Consider the following 8,496-nt stretch of genomic DNA (forward strand, 5'->3'; position numbering starts at 1 on the left):
ATTGATTAGAAAGCTTAAAAGCTTCACTTACCATTTGTAAAAGTTTGTTCTTTCTCCTTTCTCCCCTCCTACCCCCTCCTTCTTCTTCTCCTTATTTTGTTTTTTTTTTAATTTTAGTTTTGTTTTGTTTATTTGTTTTTCTTCTTTTCTTTCTTAAGGAAGATTGGGAGATGCGTCAGTGTCCTTTCCAGGATCCTAGGATCAACCCCTGTTGGGCTTCCTGCTCAGTGGGGAGCCTGCCACTACCCCTCCCCCCACTTGTGCTTGCTCTCTCTCTCTAATAAATAAAAAAAATCTTAAAAAAAAAGAATGTCTACTACAGCTCTATCAGGTAAATCTTCAGTCGCTGTGGAGTAAGCACCAGAAGTTACCATAGAAGTCATCTGATTCATTCTCTTCGTTTTACAGAAGAATTGAGACCTACAGAGGAGCCATATCACTTGCCCAAGCTCAGAGAGTTAACACCAGAACCAGAGCAAAGCTCTAAGTCTTCTGACCCTTTGCTTTGTGTTCTTTTCACTAGACCAAACTGCCCCCTCATCGGAGCTCAGCATCTCAAAGAAAGGACTGGGGCAGCTAATTCAGGCCTTCATAGACAGACTGAGTGCATGTGTCTTCCTTCTATTTGTCATAGACCTTTAGAAATGGCAAGAGAATGTACCAATCAGGGTCTCAGCAAGAAACAAGCAGCCATGTTCAAACTAAATAACTTGAGAAGAGTTTAAAAAAGGGACTATTTACAAAGGTGTGGTAAGCCACAGAAAGAGATAACAAAGTATTGGGAGAGATTAGAGGGGGGTTATCACCTCAGGCCTGAAAGAGCAACAGAAGGAAAGAGAAAGGTTTCCATGGAGAGGGCTTCCTGACTGGAGTTGTGACCTTCCTTGAGGAACCTAATCAGCCCATGACATCCTGCAGGATGGAAGCTAAAGGAATAAATACCCCAATTTCACGTTCCTCCTTCTGATCTCCTACTAGTGCCCTCCATTTCTCTAACCCACCAGGAAGCCAGAGAACAAGGAAATCCAGTGATAGAATCTTTACAAGTCAGTCTTCCAGAAAGTAGAGTAAGATAGAAAAGGATAGAGAGGCAAAGGGAAGATGTCCAACACAGTTTGACAAAGGATAGGGAACAAACACTTCTGGAACAACTATTGCATTTCAGATATTATTCTTGGAAGTTTTCAAATTGCACTTATTCCTTGCAACAAAACTTTGCCATACATAATATTTCCCCCATTTTACAGATGAGAAAACTGCAGCTAAAATGGGTTAGGTCACTTGTTCAATATGACACAGCTAGTATTTGAACCCAGGCTTGTCTCACTCCAAAGCCTGTGCTCTTAACTAACTCATAGTATTGCCTTGATAACAAGTCCTCTCCTGTGTATCAAGTACCAAGTGATAAATACTATCCAAGCAACCTTAGATACATAAAGAAAACTATACCTTCTTCTTAATTCTTTCTTTTTTAAAAGATTTTGTTTACTTGAGAAGGAAAGTGCAGAAGAGAGCATGAGTAGAGGGAGAGGCAGAGGGAGAAGCAGACTCCCCACTGAGCAGGGAGCTAGGTGGGCTAGATCCCAGGACCGTGGGATCAGGACCTGAGCAAAGGCGTATGCTTAATCGACTGAGCCACACAAGCACCCCACTTCTTAATTCCTTCTTAACCACAGTCCTAAACTGCCTAATCTTTATTATCCCCCCAAACCTCTCCTGAGGTGTTAATGGACAACAATTTTGTTAACTAATAATTTAGTATTAATTGGTACAATTTTAAGGTGTAACTACTTCCAGAGGAATCTGCATTTTAATAAAGAACTTCTTGTCATTTCATTCCCCTTCATACTTTCCCCAGAGTAACTATATAAAAAGGAAGACTTTTGATCTCACAGAAGCATACAGAAGAATGGTGGTTGCCAAGGACTAAGGGGAATGTGGTAAATGGGAGATCTTGGTTAAAGGGTAAAAATTTCAGTTATAAGATTAGTAAGTTCTAGATATCTAATATATAGCATGATGAGTGTATATACACAGCATGGTTAATAATATGGTATTATACACCTGAAATTTACTAAGAAAGTAGATCTTAAGTGTTTTCACATGAAAAAGTAATTATGTGAGGTGATGGATGTGTTAATTAGTTTGTGGTAATATTTTAACAATGTATGCATATATTAAATCATTACATTGCACACCTTAAATGTATATATATATTTTTATTTGCCAGTTATACCTCAATAGAGCTGGAAAAAATAAATATAAAGAAGACTCGGAAAATAAATAGAAGGTAAGGCTTAGTGCTGAATTGGAAAGGCAGGTGAGTCTTGCCTTAGTCAATAAAGAATTAGAGAATGCATGTGTTAGAGGAAGTACAAATTTACACAATGACTCAGACAAAAAAAAATCAACCTAATATTCTACGATCTGACTTCATCTTGCTTTAGAGTCCTAATTCTCCCAGTATCTGTCAGGTTAATATTCAATCAATTTAAAGTTCAAACTTCCTATTAGGGCTTCCTCTATTTTCTCAAAATATCTTCTCTTCTCCTTCCTCAAGATGGTATTGGGGTGCAGAGGAAAGCTTATATAACCTCATTGCACTGGAGAAGGAACCTGTGTATTGCATGTTGGCCTCTGGTTCCTTTCTGACTTCTGCTGAGTTTGCCTCTAACGATACCTGATCATTGTGTGTCTTGCTGCATAGTGTCTCTTGGCCACCTGGCTTTTGAAGGATCACGTTGGGAGCTACTGCTAATGACCATGAACATTGCCATTACTCTGATGGTAAGATTCCTGCACTCAGCATCCACTTCTTCTAACTCCAGGCTTCTGAGCCACCTATACTTTCTTTACTCTTGTATGTCCCACCAGGGCACAGGAGAACTTAAAATCTGTTTTACAGCACTTCAGGTACACTATCTCCAGACCTCTTTGCTTTATCATGCCATGGTGCCATTTCTACTCAACTATGGCTACTTTGTATTGACACAGGGCGCCATACAATCTCCTCCAATACTTATGCACAGGAAAAGCAATACCAGCCCATTCTGTGGCCCAGAGCGTGGGATCAGCTTCTTAAGAGTAAGTACATCCCTTCCCAAATATATCTCCAAGCTCCTCCAAGCACCAAAATGGTTTTGGTTTCCTGAGTGGCAGAAACTTCCCTTATGTTAGTATCTCCCATCCTCTCTACACAATTGCTGATGGAGAACTACTATTGTCACACCACCACGTTTTTCTCTTGGTATGTAAAGGGAATCTTTACCCTCATCAAATCCTGGCTTTTGAAACTATTATTTCACAATGCACTGAAAAATTGCAGTCTGAAACTCAGGGATGAGCAATGATACATTTGTTCCAGGTCATAGCTGTCTTCCCCTGAAGCAATAAGTTCAATTGATTCAAGGAGTAGGAGTACAAAACAAAAAGGAAATAAATTATCAGGAACAATTGGCAACAAAAATAGGTTTAATATCTTAAAAACATATAGGATACGTATATGATATGTATGTAAAAACATATAGCTCATTCTTCTATTCAGACAAAAATATCTTAAAGCACTTACCATGTTAAGATCACCCACTGGTCTGGGTGGCTGCAAATAGTGAGTAACAACAAACACTCTAGATCAGTTTCTAGTACCACAAATTTGCTATAAAAGAAAACCATTTCCAAACCATGGGCAATCATTTTTGGCTACTTTCAATGCAATAACACATCATCATGCCCAGTTCTTTTTTCACTGGTTCTGAGAATAGAATACTGTGGCTGTTTTTTGTCTGGGTACCTGGGGGTTAACCTGCAACCTTATTATTTTTCAAAATTTATGGCTGGAAATCCTATGAGTCCAATTTCCTGCCTTAGTGAGTAGAGTATAGTAAGTTACATTAGTGAACAAAATTTAATATTTGAAGATTGAAGATATTGCTCGGTCTCAGAGTCATCTTTCCAACCATCAATGGCATCAGCCCAGACTAGCAATGTAGCTGTAAAAGACTTAAGAGATTGTGTTTAACCCATAGTGAACCCACAATGTACTAGAAATGCTATTTTTAATAGACTAGAACATGGTTATCTTTTGATACAAGGTGTATTTTCTGCAAAAATATAATTTAGAAAAAGGTTTGGTTAATTAAGGGTGCTGGTTAAAGAAAGTTGTATTAGTCACTTGGATACTTCTTTGAAGCTCACTAGAATGAGATTTTGAACCATAGTAAATGAAATTTTATTTCAAATGGTGCTGCAAAATTCTTAGACATTCCAGCAAGCCTTTTTCTTACTGAAAGATCTTTAAGATTGTTCACCGTTATCATTTTGCTTTACTGAGCCTAGAAAGCAATGGTTTTTATTTTTCCAAATAAACCTTAAATAAAGTGCTTACAAGCTTTCACAGCAGAAAACTACTTATTAAGGCAATGATGTTATCCCTAAATTTTTCCTGATTTTATTGTCCTGCCCTCATATTGTTCATTATCAGTACAATTCTTGCTCTCATTTGAGAGAAACTGTCATTAGTTAAATGAATTCCTTAGACAGGTCACTAGAAGCATCTTGCCCTTCTCCTCAATAATTATATTTTCTACATAATGAAAAGCTTGTAGTTTAAAAGTATCTCCAGTTATAGCTAGGCAAAAACATGAAAGGAAGAGCTACTTACATGAATATATGAGATTTCATATCTCTTTCAATTGCTAAACAAATTTTACAGACTTGAAAAAGGCTAGCTTGACAGCTCTAGAGCAAAAGCCCTAGCTTATTAACAGTTTTAACCTTAACCTATTGAAAAACAATATGAGGCCAAAAAGGAGAGCAACTCAGGGGTTTCTTAGGAATGGGAGTGTAAGAGGTTGAGAATGAAAAGTTGTGTAGCAGTTAAGGCAATTACCTCTGCCAAGGGGAGAGCAAAGTACCCTTTTTTTCCCTTCTCATTTCCTCCCCCAAAGCTGGTAGAAATTGTCTTTATATCAATAAGATAGGCTTGGTGATTAGAGCAGAAATATTCTCATCCAGTTCAACCACCATTTCCTCCTCCCAGGATTTCTCAAGGAAAATTACAATGATTGATTTGTATGCATAGAAGGTGGGCCACTCTGAGATGACAATTAAGGAAGTTTGGGAATTTACTGGAGAATGAATGGTAGCAGGGACATTTCTAGCAGTAGCAGAAACAGAGAAGGCTGGGTGGTGCATGGATGAACGCCAGCCAGCAGAAGCGAAGAGGCCCAGCACAGGGCTTGTCTGCTAATCACATTCAAACCTACACCTTGCCAGAAAGCCACGTCCCAAACTCTAAATAATGCTTGCTTCAGGGGTCAATTTTTCCAAGAGCTTTCCGTGAAAAGATTTTAAATGGAAATATAAGCTTCATGTGAGCAATAAAGAAAAAACATGTAAATCTCTTCTCCACCTTGCATTTGCTTTTCCTGCTGTGTTTTAGGCAAAAGAAAATCTCATCAAAAATGACTCCAGAGCCCAGACTCTGACCTCCTCAGATCCTGCTCCCTCTAATCAGGCCACAGTTGACTGACAGTCAGGAAATAAACTGTTCTTTGAAGGTACAGCTGGAGCAGGTTTACAGCAAATGACTAATATGATCTAATCTTCCAGCAATTTCGACAGTTTTCAATTCTGGAAGATTCATATATGTCTGTTTAACTTTCTGATTCTGTCCTGTGACTGCTCATTGAATTATCCTTCAAGATTCAATCTTCCCAAATATTGCAACCTTCTTCATTATCAGACTCCAATGTAATATCAGGATCCACAGTGTGCCCAAGCCCCACAGTATCAATCTGGACACATTGAAAAGCCAAAGAAAAGGCCTAACAGCCAAAGATAACCACTTACCCAATTAGCAAATTCTCCTAAAACTGTTACTAGGTGTGCTAGCCACTGTTAAGTATTTGGAGTGGTACAACCCTCTATCAGTTTCCGAAATGCCTAAGGTCTGGTAGCCAAAAATCTACCTTCCCCACAAGCTGGATGGGGAAATCTCTTTAATAAGAGACAAAGTCTTTAATTCCATAACTGGAGATAAGCTTAGAGGGATGCTCTGTATGAAAGGGAAGAAAGTTGATTTAAATCCCTACTAAGTCATAAATGATTGATATTAGAGTGACTCCTCAGAGCAGATTTTAAAGGGAAGGAAGCAAGAGAACAGACAGTACCAGATGCAAAAGGAAAGGATGGGGGAAAGGAGGGAAGGAGGAAGGCCAATAAAGAGAAAGTTGGAGAGACAGTAAGGAAGCTGGAGGAGGGGTCCAAAAACTAACTTTGCCGACTACACTATCTTACCAAAGGCAATCTAGCCTATAACTCAAGTAAGCAACTCTGGGGTCTAAAAAGAAAGATACAAAATTCAGCTGGTGCTAGCCAGACTCTGCAAGAGTTTTACATTTTCTTCTAAATCCAGTAATAAATTATATACCCAAAGGGTCCTGATTGAAATAAAAAACACTGCTTCAAGTGTAAAGCAGAATAAAATTCAAATCTTAAAATTGCAAAGGGTATTAACATATAAATTAGCTAGTCCTAAAAGATTTTCAGACTCACCTGTGCATTTGGCTCATTTTCTTTGGCCCAATTTAATTACCTTTTACATTGGAGTTTTATTTTATTTTATTTTCCATTATAAAAATTTATCAAGGGAATAATTTGAGTTTTTAGAGGTTTGGTTTAGACCAAAAACCATGAAAACACTTTAAATTCTTTTTTAACCTACCAAGTAGGATGTAAATTACATAAATCCTCTATTACTTTAGGAAAGAGACTGCTTTCCTTAATCAGACAAGTTGATTTCCAAGTCATGCTCTCTTACCTCTACTGCCTTGTAACCTGAAGGAGAACTGAACCTTACCAGAGGTGGTTCTTCTGTAAGTCAAGGTGGGAAGAATAGGTGATATCCCAAAACAGACTAGGTGGAGACTCTGAGCCAAAAGCAGAGTCTGTGATACAGAGTGTGATCAACAAACCAGGGTACTTTTGAGAGTGAAAGGGTGCTGCTAATTACTTGAGAACAAAAGGCTTAAAATGAGACATGGGGCCACCCTAGGGATAAGGCAGTTTGAGAAACTGCATTTCCCAGTATGCCCTTCCCCTTGAAAGTCAAAAGGCCTGACTGGAGCAAAGCACCCTGGGATCTGTGTTTAGCAGCATTTAAGAGGTAAACAGTATAGGGCTGAGTCTGACATAGAGGCTTACTCCTTCCATGGGATACTTAATCAGACACAGAAAACAACACCTGAGGTGAAATTTCAGTGGATATTAAGTCTAGGGTGGAACCTTTCTCTCCCTCACACCTCAAGCTTGCAAAGAGGTGGCGTTGGTAGAGCTGTCCACTGGTCCACAGCCCTGTTTCTCCTGGGTGCAATGCTGCCTCCCCACATCACCAGCATCCCCACTGCTGCTAGTCTTTGGGGGATTGTGGTCCAGGTGCTATTCCCACTCCACTTCAACCAACTTGTGCAGCTCCATGGTGGCCTGAGCATCTTCCACAGAGGAATGTCCAGTTTTCCCAATCTGCATGTCCCAGTTCAGAAGCTTCTTGGTGAAATGCTTCAGAGACATGGTGGCATTCTTCAAGCAGTCTGCCTTCAGGTTGGGGAGGAGAGGGATTTGGGAGGTGTTGTGGGTGAGGGACTTGGGGTGGAAGTACTGAAGGGCTTTGAAGTTGTTGGTGGCATGCCCCCACACTGTCTTCCCTGTGACTATCTTTAAGATCTGGCTCTGCGCGATCTTAAGGGGTGTAGCATTCATCATGTACTGCTTCCAGATGCCACTCCGTCTGGTCCACTAGTCTATAATGGGGTGGGGGGAAGAGAATGTACTCTCCATAAAGCACATCTCCATGTGCTGGTAGTTGACAATGCTACATTGAGCCAAGAAACTGACATGCCCTTTGGGTTCTGTGCCATCTCACGGTCAGTTACCACCGTCTTCCTTGTCATCTTCTGGGATGCTCTAGAGCATTTATTCTCTGAATGAGATTGGGTGGAGTTATGTGAGGGCATTCTTCTGAGTAAGGTTCTTCTGGGAGCTCTTCTTCTAGGGGCGAGTTGAGTCCTTCTAATTTTTGGAAGGGCACTCTGGAACTCCCATTTTAGACTTCACTATTAGATCAGGTTTTGTATTTGTTTTGTTTACAATTTTGATACATAGGACTCTGAAATTTCCTAACATACAGTTCAGACCCCATCCATCCTCACTTCTGTTTTAATTTTCAATGGCCTATGCAAGGGCTGTGCTTTCGTAGCATGAAGGTTCTGTTAGAGAGAGTGTGTGTGTATGTGTATGTATGTGTATGTGTATGTGTATGTATGTGTATGTGTGCCTAGTGGAGACAGGGGTTTCCAGATTCTCACATCTTTCAAATGGAGACACAAATGAAAGCATAGTTACAAAGCAGGAGACCACATTCTACATTGACAGAGCAGGTTCTCTGAAGCTCATCACCCTACCAAAGAGGAGACTAGCTGTAGGACTGACACACTGCTG

General features: G+C 39.8%; 1 pseudogene; it reads right to left on the reverse strand.

Moving 5' to 3' along the window:
• Positions 1-7,437: 7,437 nt before the first annotated feature.
• On the reverse strand, positions 7,438-8,012 carry LOC113244324 (interferon-stimulated 20 kDa exonuclease-like 2; annotated as a pseudogene).
• Positions 8,013-8,496: the final 484 nt, after the last annotated feature.

Source organism: Ursus arctos, chromosome X (genome assembly GCF_023065955.2).
Source record: "Ursus arctos isolate Adak ecotype North America chromosome X, UrsArc2.0, whole genome shotgun sequence".
Classification (NCBI taxonomy): Eukaryota; Metazoa; Chordata; class Mammalia; order Carnivora; family Ursidae; genus Ursus; species Ursus arctos.